Source organism: Pleurodeles waltl, chromosome 2_2 (genome assembly GCF_031143425.1).
Source record: "Pleurodeles waltl isolate 20211129_DDA chromosome 2_2, aPleWal1.hap1.20221129, whole genome shotgun sequence".
NCBI lineage: Eukaryota > Metazoa > Chordata > Amphibia > Caudata > Salamandridae > Pleurodeles > Pleurodeles waltl.
In genome coordinates, this window is record NC_090439.1 from 311878408 (window position 1) to 311899067 (window position 20660).

Genomic DNA, 20660 nt, shown 5'->3' on the forward strand with positions numbered 1-20660 from the left:
ATCTCCGCACCTGCCCCAGCGGACGTGCTCTATGGAGGAGAACAGTGAGCAGAGAGTCAACCAACACTGAGGTACGTAAACACAACTTTTTAGGAAAATGTTATAAAATTGACATATGGCTGTATTAGTGTAGAAGCAAGGCCTAGATATGTGTGAAGCAGTCAAAAATAATGCCATGTGGCCCCCTGGAATGGCGGCTGCCTGACCTGTTAATGTGGGACAAGGGGATATGAGGTAACTGCGCTGGCGTTGTACACCGTCGCGGTAGGTGGTCAAAGACCGTGGCACAAACCTGCATTAGTTAACATTGGGCCCTATGGGTCCCGGGAGCCAATGACGATGTACGCCGGTGGTGACGGTACGGACCGCAGCGGACGTGACCGCCATTTTCTCTCTGTTCAATCACTTGATACCTGATCTGCGACAGCAGAGGAAATACACTGCAAGTGCTGCTGTGACCTCAGCCTGGAAGAGACAATGGCTCATGTGTCTGGGGAAAGGGCCCCTGCCTTCAGCACGGAGGAGTGGGAGAAACTAGTGGATGGGGTCCCCCCCCAGTACACGCTACTCTACGGTCCTCCAGACAAACAGGTAAGTACACTGTGAGCATGCTGTATGGGCAATGGCTGTTTGGAGTGGTGTGGATGAAAGATGGGGGGGAGGCGTGCTTGAAACAACGGTGAGTGCATGTGCGACATGGCAAGGGTAGGGATGCGGGCCAATGACTGTGACGGTGCGGACGCTTATATCTTCTCCTTTTCCCCTGTACAATTTCTGTAGGTCAGCGCCCACCAGAAGAAGAATATTTGGTGTGCCATCGCCAAGGAAGTCCAGACCCTGGGGGTCTACCACAGACGGAGCACCCACTGCCGTAAAAGATGGGAGGACATTCGCCGCTGGAGCAAGAAGACGGCGGAGGCCCCGCTGGAGATGGCCCGTCACACCATGACCCCCCTGATGTTCCGGATCCTGGCGGTGGCGTACCTGGAGTTGGATGGGCACTTGAGGGCTTCACAGCACCCACAAGGGGGTGAGTACACTCTCATTGAGCTGATTCAGCGTGCAGTGGAGGTGTCCTCTGTCAGTGTGTCTGTGAGCCCACCTCCCAAGGTACACAAACGCTGCCACACACCAACCCAACAGCCATCCACCTCACGACAGTCTCCAGCCCATGCACCTTCACCCAAAGTCACCAAACGTACACCTCCTACAACCACTACCTCTTCCTCCACTCCCAAACCCCCTCCATCTACTCATCCCAGTGTGTCCCAAAAACTTTTCCTGTCCAACCTTGACCTCTTCCCCTCACCTCCCCCACCCCTTCAGTCTCCTAGGGCCCCCCTCTCCAGGTCCCAACCCAGCGCCTCAGCCACAACATCTGCGGGAACAGTGGTGCCAGTAGTAACCGGCTTCTGGAGTGCGCCAGGGAGCAGGGCAGCCAGTGTGCCAAGGAGCCAGAGCACGGACAGTCCCCCATCTCAAAAGCACAAAAAGTTGGCCACTGCCTGGCGGGAGAGAGGAAAAAAGTCTTCAACCAAAGCCGCTCCCAGGGATACAAGTGGGAGTGTTGATCCAGCTGCGCCACCATCCAAGGTGGGGAAGGGGCACAGTAAAACTGGCAAGTCTGGGAAAACCTGCACGGCGGACAAGACCACCACCAGCACCGCTGCCAAGGACACCGCCGCCACCAGCACTGCAGAACAGGACACCGCCGCCACCAGCACTTTAGAACAGGACACCGCCGCCACCAGCACCGCTGCCAAGGACACCTCTGCCACCAGCACCGCTGCCAAGGACACCGCCGCCACCAGCACCGCAGAACAGGACACCGCCACAACCAGCACCGCAGGCCAGTGAGCGCCAAAGATTCCGATGCTACTGAGGCCGCCACGAGCAGTATGAAGCACTCTGAGCACCAAGCCCCTTCCAGAACCAGTGGAGAGATAAGCTCCCTCCAGAACCAGTGGAGAGATACATCTTCTACCTCAGTCCTTGGCAGGATGAAGCACTATGGGCACAAAGCCCCCCTCCAGAACAAGTGGAGACATACATCCACTACGTCAGTCCTTGGCAGGATGACGCACTTTGGGCACAAAGCCCCCTCCAGAACCAGTGGAGAATGACATCCACTACCTTAGTCCTTGGCCGAATGAAGCACTCTGGGCACCAAGCCCCCTCCAGAACCAGTGGAGAATGACATCCACTACCTCAGTCCTTGACAGGATAAAGCACTCTGGGCACCAAGCCCCCTCCAGAACCAGTGGCGACTGTTATCCACTTGAGAGACTGTGGCTTTGCACTCCCCAGGATGCAGCAGTGGGCAAACCACCCACTGTAGAGACTTGAGAGACTGTGGCTTTGCACTTCCCAGGATGCAGCAGTGGGCAAACCACCCACTGTAGAGACTTGAGAGACTGTGGCTTTGCACTCCCCAGGATACAGCAGTGGGCATGGAGCCCCCTCGTGGATCTGGCATCGTGCACTCATCCGGCTGAGGTGCCCCCCCTTCCTTTCCCCTGAGGTGCCTGTTTTATTTCTATCTGATGCCCCAGCAATGTTCTCTCTGTCTTGTTCGGGTATTGAGTGTGGGCCTCGCCCATGCATTTTGGGCCCACTGGTCCACGGACTATGATGGTGGAATACCTTGGACTTCTATTCTTGGTGTACATATTTGTTTATAGTTTAAATATCTTTATATATGTATCTATTTGTGATTACTGTCTTTGAATATATTACAGTTGTTCGACTCATTTCCTTTTGTCCTTGCATTCTTCCAGGGGGGGTTGGGGGTTGTATATGTAATGTATCAACATGTACTTGTGTGTGTGTTGTAATGGGTGAGGGTGGGGGTGGGAGTGTTGCATGTTGCGTGTTGCGTGTGTGTGTGTGTCACAGTTTTTTGCCTCCCCCCTCCCCTGTGTCGTAGGTGCAGTGCTCACCGTGGTCTTCGCTGCCGTCTTTGTTGTTCCTAGTAGAGGAGCAGGAAGATGAAGGCTGGTAGAATCTGGAGCTCGGGTTCCATGGCGTCCTGGTTCCTCATGGGTTGTGTAGAGGTGAGCGTTTTCCCTTCCAATTCCTGTTTCCGCCGTGTTTTAGTTTGCGGTGAATCCGCCCCGGAAAAGGTGGCGGATTGGACTGTTGTAATAATGTGGGCGGTACATTGTCTTCTGTCTGTCTGTTGGCGGTTACAGCCGCGGTGTTTGTTTGTACCGCCTTGGCGGTTGGAGTGTTAAAGTGGCTGTCTATATTGGCGGTTTCCGCCACGGTCGTGATTAAATTTTTTTTCCGCCGGCCTATTGGCGGTCTTACCGCCGCTTTAACACCGACCGCCAGGGTTGTAATGAGGGCCTTTATGTAGAATTTAGTTCTCTGCTTATTACTGCCATTGTGTAAAAAGCACACAAAGGATGACTTGACAGAGATTTAGGGCCAGATGTAGGAAAGGATTTGCGACTCGCAAACAGCGAAAAACGTAGTTTGCAAGGCGCAAAAGCCTCTCCGCGATGCAGAAATGCATTTTGCGAGTCGGATCCGACTCACAAAATGCGTTTCCGACTCGCAAATAGGAAGGGGTGTTCCCTTCCTATTTGCGACTCGCAACGCTATGCAAGTTCATTTGCGACCGCGAAAGCGGTCGCAAATGAACTTGCAGTTACCATCCACTTGAAGTGGATGGTAACCCATTTGCAAACGGGAAGGGGTCCCCATGGGACCCCTTCGTGAATGATCACAAAAAAAAAAATTCCGAGCAGGTAGTGATCCTATGGACCACTGCCTGCTCTGAAAAATACTGAAACAAAAGGTTTTGGTTTTTTTTCTAAGTGCAGCTCGTTTTCCTTTGAGGAAAACGGGCTGCAGATAGAAGAAAAAAAACTGCTTTATTAAAAAGCAGTCACAGACATGGTGTTCTGCTGTCTCCAGCAGGCCACCATCCCCGTGAGTGCCCATACTCGCAATGGGGTCGCAAACTGCAACCCACCTCATTAATATTAATGAGGTGGGTCTTTGCGACCCCATTGCGAGTCGCAGAAGGTGTCTGAGACACCTTTCTGCATGGCAAATTGCGAGTTGCAATTTGCGAGTCGCAATTTTAAACCTACCTACATCTGGCCCTTAGTGCACTAATGCATAATATTAAAGTCAGACATATGCACAAGCACTTTAAATAGCTTTAATTACAAATATTTTTAATGACTGACATATCAATAATGGTGTTCTTGCTGCAACAGTTAAAATCAAATTGCAGCTCCAAAGATTTTCACCATTCAATTGGTTAACATCTAGGTCCAGACTTACAAAGGTTTTGAGTTGGTTTTGTTTTAATTTTGTAAAGCAGACCTGACACACACTCCTTTTTCATATTGGCAATGTAATGCAAGTGGCTGTTTGAGTTGTTTTGTCTGAAAAAGTAATGCAAGTCAGCGCATTGTACTGCCTTCTGTTGTTCTGAGACAAAGAAGTGTTCCATGAGGAGTGCCTGGGTGTTCACATGCCTCCACCCATGGATTTTGATGCAATCCCATATCTACAAAGACTACTAGACATGCATTTACTCCAAAATCCTGCACCCCCCTGAGGCTGGCATTACGAGGAAAATATCTTTATTTCTCCTCATTATTTCTTCTTTGCCTGTGTGTTGCATTCTGCAGTACACATACAAACAGGAAATACTCTCAAAATATAGTTTTTGTGCCTGAAGGTACCACTCTGTGTCACAGTGCATGACGTTTCCCCAGTGCAAATCCTTCAAAAATGTAGCGCTAAGTTTACTTTTTTCATTATAAGATGTGAAATAAAAAAATAAGCTGTTTTTTTATAAGCAATATTACTATGGCAGGAGGCTTCACTGTCCACTCACTTTACTAAGAAGCCTCTTGGAAGGCAGGGGCCATGGGCAATAGCCCACTTTGCCCATGCCTTAAAACAGCTCATATTTTGAGCACTGTTTTCAGCGGTATCAGCAGTTGTAAATGGCGGAGCCTTCAACATTTCAAATCAGTGTTTGTGATCAATTTTGTATACAGTTGTTGCTTATACCATAAAAAAGCTATTCTCAGTGCAGTAGCTTCCTGCAGATCAATCTCTGGGTTTTCCGTTGTAACACACCACAAAACTGGGCAGGAGCTGGCTCCTGTTTCCCGGAAGGTGTCAGTCCTTCTCTGAGTGCAGAGGCCTCACAAACATCCCTACAGTTTGTGAGATAGTCAGCATAGTTACAGACTCACAAGCATTAGGTTTCTTTTTCTATTGTATCTTCCATGCTGAACATCAGCTGAATCAGAGCACTGGATATCAAACTGTATGGGTAGGTGAAAGAATCGATTACTGTCTCATAACCCAAAGTCAGAGCATTTTGCCCAAAGGCATACCACACACAAACAAATGCATATTAAGCATACATCATTATTCAACTAGTGCGTCATTTGTTTAGTTGGTTGCAATTGGTGTTTACCATTGTTCATTTTTGGTGAGCAAGATTTATTATAATTTTTCTACTTTGTCCAAGAGCAAAAGAGAACAAAGGGAGAAGGAAAGCGGAATCCAAAAATACATACGACATCCACAAATGGATCAAGCATTTGCAATGTAATAGGTCTCATATTCGCTTGAGTTAAAGCTATTGGTGTTATAAATTAATCACTGGACTTTTCTTGCCTCATAATTTGTTTTTTTCCTGCCACTTAGGGGCCAGATGTAGGTACAAAAAAATTAGCGACTCGCAAATTGTGTGTCGCTAATAGGAATGCAGGTACAATTTCCGGGGACAAATTGCGACTCGCACCCGGAGTCGCAACGCAGATAGCGAGTCCGCTGTCTGCGAGGTCGCTTTTTGCGACCGCGCAAAAAACGGACACGCAATTTGCGAGTGGGTGTCGCAAATTGCCAGTATCATGTAAATTGATTGCAGGTGCTGCAGAACTCTCCAGAAACCACTCCAGAACTCTCTGGAAACACTTCCTGGCACATGATGATGACATCACAGCCAGAAAGTTTACTAATACACCTGGGAGGAGGGAGGACCACACCCTTTTTAACAGCAGAACTGCAAACAGAGCTACAGCAACAATGGCAGACACTCCCAGAAAGAGGAAATTAAAATTTTCTGAGAAGGAGCTGGAGGTGCTGACAGAGGAATGCTGTCAGCACTATGATGATCTTTTTGGGAAAGCAGCCCTCAATGTGCCAGACCCAACTAAAAAACTAATCTGGCTGGATATTCAGGAAAAGGTGAACTCCCTGGGGGTCAGCCACAGGAGTGTGGATGAGATCAAGAAGAGGTGGTATGACCTCTGCTCCCGGACCAAGGAGAGGGTGGCAGAAAGGCTCCGGGAGATGAGAGGCACAGGAGGGGGACCATCATCCGTACCACCACCCACACCCCTGGAGGAAAGGGTGGAGGAGACCCTGGAGCAGGAGGCAGTTACAGGATTCGGAGATCTGGACACCTCTGAGCCCACAACATCAACCGGTGATTACCATGTGATATGCCTGTACCCCCATCAATGCCATACCCCCACCCACCATGTACACAGGGGCATGCACAACCAAGATAGCTCCATTTCAGGGTAGCAAACACCAGAATGATGCATTATGGGCAATGTAGTCAAGTAGGCAGTCAATAGGCAAATGTTTATTAGGAAGTGTGCAACAGATAGTAGACACTGACAGTCTGTTCCCCATGTCCCACAGGTCTCTCACAAGACACCACCACCAGTCACAGCAGCCAGGTGCCAACAGTCAGCCAGCCCCATGAGGAGCTGCCAACACTCCCACCTGCACCACCAACACCATCCCCTTGATGACTACACCTGCTGCAACAGTGGTTCCGGAGGCTGCACCAGCAACAGCCATGAGTGCCACGGTACATCCCACAGGGCATCCACCGCTGCGCAGGCGACGCAGGTTGAGGAGAGCAGGGCTGCAGGCTGAGTCCGGGCGTCCATCCACCACCATGACCGAGGCACAACTGCTACGTGGTCAGCGCCTGCAGAACCAAATGTAGGGAGGATTAGTGGGGTTCTGCACCGCTTTGTAAGGAGCAATGAGACCAGCATGCAGCAGCTCCATGCACAATTGGACGTCATAGGAAACAACACTGGGGACCTAGCCCTGTCCATGCGGGAACTGGTGGCTGGACTGCTGTCACAGAGCGAGGGTGGGCGGCGCAGGGACCGCCAGCTGCTCCAGAGGTTGGACAGGATGGCCTCATCAATTTGCAGACTGGCAGTCAACACCACTGGGCTGTCAAGAAGGACAGTCGGCCTCCAAGTGGAAATGGGCCACTTTGCTGGTGATGTGGCAAGAGGCCTGGGCCGGATCACCCATGTGATCGATCTAATGGAGGCACGGCATGTGTCCAGGGTTACAAGGGACACCCCACAGGACAGCGAAGAGGGCTCCACTGTGAGCAGTGTCTCTGCTGGTGACACCAGGGTGCTCCGGAGTGGGAGTACCAGGCAGAGCACTGCAGAACAACCTGGGACCAGCCAGGCTGGCAGAGGCCGCCGTAGGTCATAAACTAAACCCTGTCCCTGATGTTGGGGTACATGACGACAATGTGCCCCTTGCATGGTTGGCTTTCTGAACTCCCTGAACAGTTTGTCATTGTAAATAGTTCAATTTCTGCACATATTAAATAGTTTTTTTGTTCCACTTAACAAATGGAGTTTTTGGTCAATAGGTGAGTATGGTTGAAGTTGACACGTACCTTCCAAAGTATTGGGTTGCGATGTGTTGCCGTCTCAGTCTGCCTTGATTTGCGATGCTCCGATCCCCATGATGGCGATGTAGTTGCTCCTGCTCTTCATCCTCATAATCTGGGTCTGCAGGGGTGAGAGGTAGCCCACGTCGGGTGGCAATATTGTGCAGGATAGCGCATGCGACAACAATTGTGAATGCTGTAATGGGGGTATACTGGAGGGCACCTCCACTTCGGTGGAGGCATCTGAACCGTGCTTTCAGCAATCCGAAGGTGCGTTCAATCAGGTTCCTGGTCCTCTTATGTGCACTGTTGTATCGTCTCTCACATTCATTGCTGGGTGTTAAGTACGGAGTCATAATCCATGGCCGTAGTGCATATGCACTGTCACCTGTTGGGCACAAACAGTACACTGTTAGAAAGTCCTGGTTGGTGTGCACATTGATCTGTGTGTATGTCTACAAGGTGTATTCAGCTCTACCTAGGAGGTATCCGTCTCCAAACTCCCCACGTTCCAGGCGTTGGTGTATCCCACTGTGCCTAAAAATGTAGGAGTCATGCGTACTGCCTGGAAATTTTGCGACAATGTCAGTGATTACATAATGGGCATCACAAACAACCTGAATATTGAGTGAGTGGGTACACTTTCTGTTGCGGAACAGATATTCCAGGTTTGCAGGGGGGCATATTTGAATATGTGTCCCATCTACACACCCAATGGCATGGGGAAAGTTGGCAATCCGGTTAAAGTCCAACTTGGTGCTGTTAATTTCTGCCTCATTCCTGGGTAGGTATATGAAGTGAGACATGTGTGTGAGTATGGCATCTAGGAATGCCCTGAGGAACCTTGATAATGCACTTTGAGATACCCCACCTGCCACAGCAATGACCCCCTGATAGCTCCCCGAGGCCAAGAGGTGCAGTGAGCATAGCACTTGCACATGCGTAGGGATGGCGCAGCCGCGCAGAGTCTGGCGTTCTAGCTGTGGTTTGAGTAATTCAATTAATTCAAGTATAGCTGCGCTGCTAAGTCAGTATTTGTCGTAGATTTCTTCCTCAGTTTGCTGAAAAAGAGTCTGCCTTGTTCTGTAAATCTTCTCCTGTCTCTGGCTCCTCCTCCTCCTCTGCTGGGCTGTGTGGACTCTCCTCCTCACTGCTATCAGGTATATCTCCGCCATCTTGAGTAACCCAGATGCCTTCTGAGTCTCCTTTTATACTTTGGTAATGATTACCACCTGCTCTGAGTTCGTGGTAAATGGGACAAGCAAACTGGGCTTTTTGCGACTAGTCGCAATTTGCGAGTTGCAATTGCATATGGTTTGCGACTCGCAAATTGCGACTTCCTATTTGCGGGTCGCAAAATGGGGTCGCACATTTTGCGAGTCGGTAACGGCTTGCATCGCTTTTTGCGAGTCGGAAATGGGATTTTTGCATCCCATTTCCGATTTTGCGCAGTCGCAAATAGCGATTCGGGCCATTTGCGACTCGCAAACCTTTGCTACATCTGGCCCTTAATTCCTGCATATAACTAAAGCACTTCCATTTACCTTCTTCCTCTATCTGCAGCCAAAAATGAAATGTTGCCGTTTAGCACCTAATTTAAATCTGCCATGCTGGTTTTAATAGAATCCCTCTTTCACCATCCCACCATCAGAGTTTCTGGCTGGCTAACACAATTCCCCCAAAAAAGACACAAGTCAGCCATGGAGGAGTTGCGAGAGAAATAAACTGGAAGGGTCACCCAAATATACCAAGAGTGTTCAAACAGTCATAGTGTAATAAGATGTTAAATTTGCTGAATCGTGATCGTAATTGCAATAAAGAGAAATTAATGAAACATATACAATTATCATGTAAACCCAATAAAAACCTTTATCAGAAATACACTTTTGGCATTAGACTATAATGTTCAGAATAGCCTCTAGAGGACACCACAATGAAAATAGCATTTGTAATAAACATGGTCATGTAACCATATAGCTAGCCCCTAGAGGGCATAAACACACGAAAAGAAAATGTCAGAAAGTAATGCACTGTAACCATATATTTAGCCCCTAGAGGGCATAGCGCATTACACATTTCCTGGGTTAGCAAGTTTATTGCAATTAAATTACAAACAAGCCCTTTAAAACACAAACTACTCCCAGCTGTAAAACAAAAGCTACAACCATGAGAGCACTTAAAAAGACAGTGAATGGTGGGAGTAGTTTCTTTTGGGGACCCCACTAACCTAGTGTGTAGACAGAATGAACACATTGTGGTGAATATTCTGAAGGTGGTCTCATTGTCCTAAGACCATTATAGGCTGAGTTATGAGCAAACATTGTATGTGAAAGTAATGCGCTGCAAAGCATTATGGAGTGAGTTTCCATGCTGAGAATATTGTACTATGTTGATACATTTTATGTAATGCTTAGAACTACACCTAGAGGACACCCCAGTAAAAATAGCATTTGTAAGAAAGATAGTCATGTAACCATATAGTTAGCTCTAAGAGGACATAACCACATAAAAAGAAAATGGTAGGAGCCTATGCAGTGTAACCATATATTTAGCCCCTAAAGAACATACTGCCTTACACATTTTTTCAGCTAACAAACTTACTACAATGATATCCCAAACAAGGCCCTTGAAAACACAAACTATTCACAGCTGTAAAACAAAAGTTCCAGCCATGAGCTTAAACAGACACTGAATGGTGGGAGAGGATATTATTTTGGTGTCCCCACTAACCTAGTGTGGGGACCCAGAGATGATGTAGACAGAAAGAGCACATTGTGAACATTTTGGTGGTGGTCCCATTGTCCTAGGGCCACCACAGACTGAGTTATGAGCAAAAATATTTTCTAAAAGTAATGGCCTGCAAAGCATTATGGAGCGAGTTTCCCGAGTTCAGGGAATATTGCAGTATCGGCTCTCCTGCTGTGTCGGGAGAGCCACTTTTAGGATTTCTGTGTTTTTTACATAAAGCATTCATCCATCACAAGTGTTTTTGTGAAAGCTATGGAGCGAGAATCAGAGAGCCAAAACCAATGACTCTGATTAGGTAACAGTGAGAACAATGTGGCCAGCGCTTCTATACCACCGGTGGAGTTCTCTCTCTTCTGCGCTGTTTGCGCTATAAGTGTCATGGCTTCCATGGAGCATGAAGTGGAGACACAAAAGAAAAAAATAGCTTGTCCACACTGAAGTGTATTGGCAATCGTGCAATAATTCAAGTAATAAGGTCAGTCTGCAAGGCGCTAGCAAAAAGGCCCCAAGGCGGGACAAACATGAAGTATTTACAAGTGACATCAAGGGAATTTTTTAAAGGCAAGCCCTCGAATGAGTGAAAGTGATGGGCGTGGTTAAAAGCCAACACAATACTTACAACATGTCAAAAAGTGCTTACACGCTCGACCTAAAAACCATAGAGGGAGAACACCCGCAACTGTGAGATAAAGGAATGTGAAATGTAAGACGGTTGAAGACTGAGGCATGAGGTGGAATCAAGATTAGGCAGTCTGGGTATGCAGTAACTCCAGAATTAAACAGTGCTAGGCATCTGAGAAAAAACAACGGACCCCTGCATTTTATGATTTATTTGTTTTTTTCTTTTCTTTTCTTTTCTTTTATGTTTAATTTATCAATTAAGCAAGCACTGTATATTATAATTATTGCTACTGTTTTAAAGTTAGAAGAGATAATTTGATTGCTTGGTTCCTAAATGAGGCATCACTGGCCATGTTATGGATGTAGCATACATCACGCTTCATTCTTGTTTCTGCTTGCTTACCTGGAATTTATGTGGAGCACGATGCTACTACTATAATGTGCATGCTCAAACTGCACAATAACATTATAGGGTTTAACAAATTAGGCAGTAGAATGCTATTGGTGGTAAATCAGCCCAGTGCCTAACATATTTCGCAAAGAGCAAAGTCCTGCCATGTGGTACAATAAAAGTAGGTGTAGGAAAGTTTCAATACTTTGCAGCCTTACAAAGGGTGTGAACAACTATATACTTCTACAACAGCTCCTCTTACCCTTTTGACTTGTGTGGACCCCCACTTAATCACTACTGATGCCAGAGGGCCCTCACCTGAGCAATGTGAACTTAAAAACAATGCCCACAAATACTGAGTCCAGTATACATCAAAGTGATGCACTCATTATTAAATATTGTATTTAGTTACAAAAATCAAAAATGCATCTTTTTATTTTAAAATGGAAGGCTGCAGCTTTTCATAATTTGGTTTTATTTTTAAAAGATGAAGCAAATGCTACACTTTGGGGGTCATTCCGACCCCCGCGGGCGGCGGTAGCCGCCCGCCTGGCGGGAACCGCCAGATGACCGTACCGCGGTCAAAAGACCGTGGCGGTCATTGTGACTTTCCCGCTGGGCGGGCAGGCGACCGCCAAAAGGCCGCCCGCCCGCCCAGCGGGAAAGCCACAGCAACGATGAAGCCGGCTCCGAATGGAGCCGGCGGAGTTGCTTTTGTGCGACGGGTGCAGTTGCACCCGTCGCGATTTTCAGTGTCTGCTATGCAGACACTGAAAATCAATGAGGGGCCCTGTTAGGGGGCCCCTGCAGTGCCCATGCCATTGGCATGGGCACTGCAGGGGCCCCCAGGGGCCCCACGACACCCGTTCCCGCCAGCCTGGTTCTGGCGGTCAAAACCGCCAGAACCAGGCTGGCGGGAAGGGGGTCAGAATCCCCATGGCGGCGCTGCCTGCAGCGCCGCCATGGAGGATTCTGCAGGCCAGGGGAAAAACGGCGGGAAACCGCCGGTTTCCCTTTTCTGACCGCGGCTTTACCGCCGCGGTCAGAATGGGCCTGGATGCACCGCCAGCCTGTTGGCGGTGCATCTGCGGTCCCCTACCCTGGCGGTCTCGGACCGCCAGGGTAGGAATGATCCCCTTTGTCTTTTTTGCTTCTAATGCCTACTTTCATTTTGTCAATGCATATTGGTGCTTCAAATGTGGTCATCAATCATCTGTACTAGATTACATTTGCTGTACATGTGCTGTTCTCCTGAATCCAGATAAGGATACAATCCTAATTTTGAGCCTCCAGTTTTAGATTTCTTCATATTTACATAGCATTTTAAGTTTTAGTTTAAAATTGTGTTTTTTATGTACATATACTTAATATTTTCTGCTCATATTTTTTAATTTTCTAAACGGACACGGAGTAGAAAGTCTGCAGACCCTATGTTTAGCACCACTGCTCTACAATACAAAAGATTTTTTTTTAGCTGAGTGGTACATCTCAGAATGGAGAATGTTGCATGTTAGCTGCCACTGGACTGAGATTTACATACATTTACAGCCTTTCAATGTTTGCAGTCAGTTATGTTGCAAGTTATATATACAAGATTAATATTACTTGGTCAAGAGGGTTAGTGTGTTGAATTCTGCTATACTGGCCTGGACATTTAACATATGTTATCAAAAAGACAGCAAAGCATTTGCACACTTTGATGGACATTTCCCCCTCTATACTGTGCATTGTGATCCATTTTAAATTGAATTGCTTTACTTTCAGAGAGGTTTTTGACACTCTTGGTTTTGGGACCGGCGTTATATTCCCGCGGGACCACTCTAACGGTCGATCGGACCGGGTCACTTTTTGAACTTGACGCGAATCTAACGGTCGACAGTTTATCTGGCATATAATTAGTTGCTACAATTTGACTATTGTGACTGATTGGACTCCAGTGTGCCCTGAAGAAGCCCCTCTGGTGGGCGAAACGCGTTGGCTGTCCATTCATTGTGCCATTTGCTGTATTCACGGAGCTGTGAGATTACAAAGTATTGGACTTGCAAAGAATTAAAAAGAAGGATTTTACATCTTCACTACTGGAGCACTGGACTTTTGTCTTACTCTTTACAACGTGTTTGCGTATGTGGCGGTGCACCGCCTATTTGGATTTTACTTTCAGAGTGTTTTGGTATTTTAATCTTTCTCGATAGACATTTATATATCATGTTTGAAAAAAAGGAGAGGGAAAATTAGCCATATTGTTCACCAGGAAATATTGTCTGCTCTCAATATCTTTGATTTCAGAGTCTCAGTTATTTGAGAAGCAACATCCTGTTTCTCAGTGTGCTCCCGTTATTATCTCATCCACTGCCCCATCCCAGTCTTTACAATCTTCACACCCTCCTGGTATGGCGCTAGGGTCTCATCTCTCTAGGGGGCCGTGATAAGGTACAAAGGAGTTGTGACTAAAATGTAGTCAGGGTTATAGTACCTGGAGTAGTGTAGACTCAGCCACTCTGACAATAAGGCCCATTACTCGAGGGTAGGCAGTGGGGTACCTGTCTGGGAGATATGACATGTATAGCAAGGCTTTTTATTTGTTATAATAATTTTACATACACCATAAGCCTTGATGTATGCTAAACCATAAGCCTATTCTCCAATCCTACTTCAGGATACAGTGAGATCAGCCCACCATTAACACCTCCTGATAACCACATGCCCTTCCTCACCTACACCTGAGTTCTCTAATTCACAGTCCTGCCCTTCAGTCCTATGTCATGCTACAACCAGAGCATCCCCAATCAACCCCTACCCATACCCCCTTGTCCTCTTTATTTCCCCTTATACATAGGGCTCTCAGTCCACAAGCCAACCAATCCTCCAATCCTACCTTAAGCTACAGCCAGAGCAATGCCTCTACTGCCCATTATCCCATTCCCACGGGGTATCCTGTGGAGGCCTCACATATACAACAGAAAAGGGGGGGGGGCTGAAAGCTCAGCCTGTAGCAGAAATGACGAAATGGTGAAAGATGTGCAAATGGGATAAACTAGCAGAGCCAAGACCATTCATTCTCACGTCACCAGTTTTAGAGACTTTGACCTCATAGACTATAGCAAAATATTTTTTGTTAGACGAGTGAACTTGATTGGCCCTAGTGTAAAGCAACTAAGGGGTGATTGCATGGTTATTACCAATGAGTATCCATAATTGGCACCACAACAAATTTCATATACTCTGGTTAGGACTAATGCACATACAAACATTAATTAAATTCCGTTGGGTTTCTTCTACAGACACCTTTCATCTAGAACAAACCCCCTGTGCCCCCAGTGGCACAAAAGCCCAGTCTGATTCAGTCACAGCTCGCTAAGCGCAGAAGGGGTGGGGCAGCGTGCAAGGGTGCGGGGGGCTAGACATTTAGTCAATTATAAAAAAAACACACTGACCTTGATCGCCGCCACCGTGCCGTTCCATCCGCTTCTCTGCTGCAGGCACAGGCTCCCACCCTGCCCTGCAGCCAATCAGAGCAGCCTCAGGATTGGCTGGAAGTGCCCAGCCATAGTGCTCCCAGGCAGACTGGGAGCCTGTGCAGACTCTCTCCAGCCTGGGAACTGTGTTGCTGGACTGGAGGGAGCCTACTGCGCATGGGTGTTTGGCCGGCCTGAGACGGCTGGCCAAACATACATGCGCAGTGATGGGGAGTGCTGTGCACTCCCCCACTCTACTTGTCACCCCTGTGGCCCCACCCCTTTACCACAAAACAACAATGAACTCTGTTTATTTTTATTTTCGGGTAAAGGGTTTGCAGCTAACACTGCTGGCAGGGGGCGACACTCCAGCGCCCTAATGGAGGAGTTGCCCTTGGTCTGATTAAATCTGTACATATTAAGGTCTCAAATCTCACCTCATGCCAACTCTGGGAGGACAATTGAAAACTGTTTCAGTGATCATAACCCAGATGAGTTTTTATTCCACCTGCCATCAGGCCCTGTATTCCTGGCTGAAAAAGAGATACAGGTTACAGAGATTATTGACAAAGGGCTAAGGTTGAGATGTAGGGGTGCCCATTTCCTGAACCGCTTAGCTTCCACAATTAGAGCCAATTTTGACCTAAGTAATGGTGTCTTGTTGATACTCAACCAACCCCCCACTCTTATTCTGGAAGCCTTTTCCAAACTTCATATCTCTATTAAGTTAACACTTTCAAGTCCAAACACAACTAAGAATAGTCCCTAACCAAGTTTGTCCAATAAGTACTTTAGGTTAGCTAATCACAAGTTAAGTAGTATTTTGAATTGTGTTGCTAGAAACCAAGCTTGCAAAGTCAGTGCCAGAACAGTGTATAAGATCAGTATCAGGGAGAAGAAGGCTGCCATCAGAGATGAAACATGGGATAGCTTGGTGAAAGCCTATACAAATTGGTATACAAAACCCTTCTGAAAATCAGGGACACCAATAAAATAAGAGTGACAACTCAGATGGGATTGGTACCAATATAAGTGCAGGTAGCTGGGTGGATCATTTTAGAAACATTTATTCCTTCAGCACTAATGGGGCCGATGATGCACAGGAGGCCTCTTCCACATTTCTGCTTAATATTACTTTCTCACTTGAAGAAGTTGTGGAAGTCATTACTGCTAGCCCTTCCCACAAGGTCCCGGATCGGGTCTCCATTGAATTGCATAAATAAAATGTGGAATTCCAAGGGCTAATGTCCTGAATGTCTTTGCAATACTAGCATTCTGACTTCATAGCAGATGACCACACTAGATCCAATTTACAAGAAGTGCAATAGACAGGATTCCAAGTGCTATAGGCCAAACTCCCTGCTAGATTCAGTGGTTAACGTGGAAGGGTGTTTTATACTCCATTGGATCCAGGATTAGGCCAAAGTGAACAACATGATTAGTGTGGCACAATATGGCTTCAGGGAGAGACTGGAAATCCAAAAGCAGTGGTTGAATTGCACCTAATTAGTGAAAGTACACAATTGCAAAAAGGGGCCCCACCTACTTTTCTTTTATGGACACTCATAGCACTTTCGGTCAAACCCATCAAAGCTTTATATCATTCTGTTGGGTCTATTCAAACCCTTCTAAATCTTTTAAAAGCATACACTGTGGGTGACAGCTTCTGTGAGGTACGGATCAGAGAGGGAGTGTACTGCACCAAACTCCCTAGTCAGTGGGGTTTGCCAAGGCTATGTTTATGCCCCTATTTTATTTCTCTTTTATATTGATGGTCTGAATGCTTTTTTGACTGCAAATGGCAAGAACCACCCAAAGGTGGGATCCAGTCTCAGTGCCTCTTTACTCAGATGACACTGTTCTAAGTACATGCCCCCAATGGCCTGAGAGGCCTAATTGATAACTTTGTCAAGTCTGTGGAAAACTTTGATCGCAAGACTAATATCTCAAAAACCCACTACGTGGTTTGTGGTCCTCTGTGATTTAAGGTCAGACCCATCACTATCAAGGGAAAGCCCATCATGAGAGTAAATTATTTCTTGTATTTAGGAGTGACCTTTGACACACGGAGTTCATGGTTACTTTGTATCTCTAATAGATGCTAACACAGTAAAAACACCACAAAATGACTTCATTGCTAAGTTAGAAAAATAGAGTATATTTTGATAAATAAACCAAGACCAAAATGACAAAAGCCCAATAAATAGAAGTCGAGATCTGAGTTTTTTAAATTCCTGTTGGGGTATCTGGTAATGCTGGACCAGGATCAAGAGTTCAGGCCACCCACAATGGAGCTCAGGCCAGCTAAAGGACCTGCACAGGGCCTGCAGAGCAAAGGTCCCTTTATCCTTATCACAGCATGAGCTGCGTTGATGATCCTTATGCGATGCGTCAGTTCCTTTAAGCGGAGCGCTGGTTCTCAGTGTGGCAGTTCCAAATGAGATGTGCCGGGTTAATCCATGCTGGAGGGGGCAATGCTTCGATCTTCTCCAAGCAGTGGCGGTGATTCATTGGTTCCGAAGCAGTGGTTCCGGAGGCGATATGGTGGCTTTGAGTGCGATGCACCGAGTTTTTCCATGCAAAGGTGCGCAGTTTCTGATGAAGATGCTTGTGTTCTGGTAGTCTTTGATGTTTCTGAGACTTCAGAACAGGAGGCAAGCCCTCAGAGTCATTCTGGGTTTAAGTGAGATTGGTCCAGTCGTCAACAGGTCAGAGGACAGCAGACAGCAGGGCAGCACAGCAGAAAATCCGTTCTTCCACAGCAGCAGTCCTTGTAGCAGCACAGTAGTCCTTCTTCCTGGCAGAGTTCTTCACGGGTCTAGCAGTGTTCTGAGTTGGTAGAGTTAGAGGTCCGCTTCTTATAACCAATTGTGCCGTTGAAGTGGGAGTGACTTTAAAGAAGGGTTTTTGAAGTGCACAGAGATCTTTTCTTCTTGCCCTGGCACCAGACTCACTACAGGGGGTTATGCAGCCCTTTGTGTTGAACCAGGACACTGTCTATTCAGGTGTGTCAGCTCCTCCCACCGTCCTGCCCAGGAACTGCCATCAGAATGTGATGGCCCATTGGTCACACCTAAGCTCCCTTTATGTGTGACTTTCTGGAGGGAATGCACAAAATCAGCTTATATGTTTATTGGAGAGAGGATGGAGGCACACAGGATTAGCACAGTAAAAATGCCAACTTTCGAAAAGTGGCATTTTCAAAATTGTGACAATAAATCTGACTTTACCATTGAAGAGGATTTATTATTACATTTCCATTGTTATTAAATATGACATATTTACTCCTGCTCAATTAGGGATTACAGCTTATTAAATGTTATAAGGAAGTTCCAATGTTAACCTATGAGAGGGGTAGGCCTCCCAGTAGTGAACAACAAATTTGGTGGGGGGGTTCACTAACAGAACATGTAAAAATGTAAGGTATATGTCCTGTCTTAAAATCACCTAGCCACCTTCCCTATGGGCTACCTAGGACATTCCTTAGCGGTAACTGATATAGTAAAAGGGGAGAGAAAGGTTTGGCAACAGGTTTTAAATGCCAAACTGACATGGCAGTATAACTGGCCATGCAGACTCTGCAATGGCAGGCCTGAGACATGTTTAAGGGCTTCCTGAGTAGATGGTACAAGCAGTGCTGCAGTCCCACTAGTAGAATGTAATTTATGGCCCCTGGGCACATGCAGTGCACTTTACTAGGGACTTATAAGTAAATTAAAATGCCAATTGTAGATGTACCAATCAAATCATGTTTGGGGGAGAAAACACATGCACGCTAGCACTGGTCAGCAGTGGTAAAGTGCTCAGAGCCCTAAGGCCAACAAAAATAAATCAGCAAATATGTGAGTCAAACAGGCAAAAAGATTGGGGGTAAGACCATCCTAAGGCTGACTGGTCTACACGATGTAAGAATTGTTTTCTAGGGATCATATAAAGATTATCAAAAAGGAAAAAATGGGCAGAGGACTGTAATGAAAAAGGATCACAGGGGCAACAGGATTATAAAGCAATCCAAGAGCCTTTATGTGGAAAGGCTATTAGGAAGTGCACAGTGCTCAATCTAAAATAAGTGAGATAAAATCTATATACTGGGTTGGATATCCATGACAAATAAGGTTCCAAACCTTCCAAAGATAAAATCGTCAAAAAGCTTACCAATGTAGTCAACTGTAAAACACTTGCAAGCCTAACATCTTGGCACTATTTAAACAATTGTTTTTTTAGCTGTAATTTATTATACTTTGCAAACTTGTTTGGGTGGTGATAAAGATTAGGGGTCCCACGTTTGGTAAAAGCCTGCTTAACACAGTGTATCTGTAGGATCAGTTCTGGTTTAACCTGACTCACGCAGTCCTCAAGAACCAATTGCGAAAAAGTATCCCTAGGTGTCTGCCAGATCTTTAACTATAAGAGCAGAGGCGCAGCCTCCAAAAACAGGTGCCCCAATTAAGAGTGAGTGGTGTAACTAGTTGTACTCTTAAGGGATTTCCAACACCTTACATAAAAATGTTATCTCCAGTTATGCATGATTCCTTGGTTTACATTGCCCCACAATCCTGCTTCATACAGACCGGTAGAGAGACTTTCCTTCTGCATAGTAAAATCATATCTTTTATGGGCTATGACCTAGTTTATTGGCAAATTTGATGATTGCTTTAATTTCCCCTGCAAATATAAGGGCCCTCTAAGTCAGTAACATATTCCCTTTTAGGTTGGAATCAAACATAATCCCTTAGTAATTAAAATTGTGGACTTTTGACATTGTCGACCCACCAATGTGTAAATTCTTGGACCAGTTATTTTTCGGGCCACCAGTCATAAAGAAAGATTTCTGTTCAGTTATTTTTAAATTTAAATCACTCATAGATACATTAAAAAATTACAATAAAATTTCGAGGCCATCGGCTGTGCGAGCAATTGAAACTGCATTGTCTGCATAGAGGAGAACAGAACGGGGTGATTATCTAGTAGTTCTTTCCCCTTTGTACTATGACTGAGTCCAGGGCATTTTTATAGAAAAGAAACAAATCTGGTGCTAAAATGCAGCCCAGCCTCACCCTCACCCGACTTGTCCTTGTTAATGGGGTACATTCCCATCTAGGCCATAGCAGATGTTTGTAGCCGTATACCAGTGTAAACGTCTAAGGGATCTAAGAGAGGTGTCTCCATACCTACCGTGCTCATCAAGTCCCATTAATTCACTTTATCTACCAGGTCAAGGCACAGGAAAGGTCCATGAATGCCATGTGTAATAATCCTCTCCTGGACTTTTTCATATTTCCCAGTTATTAGGGAAAAGTTTAAGGCTTGTTTTATTGTACCTAGAATGGGGCAGAAACCATATTGAACATCTGAAACTAATTTATTTGTTTCCACGCAGGCTTCCAGTTTTTGATGAATAACCCTTTCTAATATTTGGTGGATTAATCCAAGAGGGATATGAGGTAATAGCAGGTTAGTAGGTTTCTATCACCTTTTGTGAAAATTGGACCAACAGTAGATTCTCTCCATGAGCTTGGTAGTTCCCTGTTTATAGGTGCGTGGAATAGTCTTGTTAACAATGGTGCCCACAAATCCGGAAAAGGTCTAAAAACATCAACTGGGATGCCATCTGGACCTGAGACTTTGTTCTCCGGATAGCTCATAATGGGTTTACGAACATCTTTACAATCAATGGATTCACTCAAAATATGTGCACTGTTAAGTTTAAAATAATGTGTATCTTGTTTTATCAGACTCAATA